Below are 1,244 nucleotides of genomic sequence, written 5' to 3' on the forward strand. Positions count from 1 at the left end.
ACCTCTGGAAGAGTAATCGGGTGCTCTTAACCGCTGAGCCATCTCTCCAGCCCAGGACTTTAGGTTGCTAGGCAGACACTACTGCTGAGCTGCAGTCCCCCAGTCCCCCAGCTACTTTTTATTTTGAAACAGGGCCTTGCTTTGTTGCCCCAGGCCGTCTTGAATTTACTCTGGTGCCCAGGTTGGCCTTGAACTTGTATTCTTCCCTGCTTTAGATAGATACCTCTGTGCTGGGATTATAGATGACCACCAGGCCTGGCTCCGGCCAAGTCTTTCTAAAGAGACTGCAACTTAGGAGACCCAAGAAATCTAAATGGCCTCGTCAAGGTGACACAATGATGTATGCGCTGCCAACAAGCCCGTCCCCCACCCGGGGCGCCCCCTCCCCCCACCCAGATATTCCTGGAAGAGAGAGGTGACCTTTGGGCTCTGCTCCCTGTCTGACCCTTGGCCACGAATGTGATTTTAGATAGAAAGGTACCCTGCTCTTGAAGCACACATTGTTGCCACCAGTGTGGCACTTGTCAAGAAGAATGTACTCAATTAATAGAGGAGGCCGGGAACCAATTATAGTGACCATTTCAGATATCCATCCCACAGCAGAAACATGAGTTCCATTGATTGGTGACAATCATTTCTGGTATCTGTGCCCCTCAGGTCCTGTTTTCTACACCTTTGGGGACCTTTGTGAAATGTCACTCTCCCCGCAGTCTCTGCTCTGCCACACATACACCTGGGTCCTGGCTAAGACAACCCAGGGCGTATCTTTTATTGTTAATATTTGCTTTGTTCTGATTCTCCCCCTGGTACATGAAATGACTTAAGAAAACAGAAATACAGTCCCAGAGGCAGAGCCCAGAGATTAAGCAATGCTGTTCTCCCGTGCCTGGGCTCTGTGTGTACTGGGATCTATGGCTATAAGGGTTGTTGTTTGCCCATTTGCAGCACAGGTTTTCGCCATCTCAGTCCACGACTAAGCGGCTGACAGGCCCCTTCCTGAACCGTTTCTAGCAGTCAGGTTCAGGTGGTGTCCGATCACGTAGGGTGAAGCTTGCTCTTCTGCCCCACTACCTGAGGGCAGCAACACAAGGCAGTGGGACAGAGATCATAATTCATTCGTCTCCAGAGCCTACGGCAGGGCCTGATCCAGAGTTGAATTTTGTGTGCATGTGTGCAAGTGCTTGTGTGTATGTATTTACATGTTTTTGGGTAGACAGCATGTGTGTATTTGTGCCTGTGTTCAC

This window comes from Rattus norvegicus, chromosome 10 (assembly GCF_036323735.1).
Source record: "Rattus norvegicus strain BN/NHsdMcwi chromosome 10, GRCr8, whole genome shotgun sequence".
Classification (NCBI taxonomy): domain Eukaryota; kingdom Metazoa; phylum Chordata; class Mammalia; order Rodentia; family Muridae; genus Rattus; species Rattus norvegicus.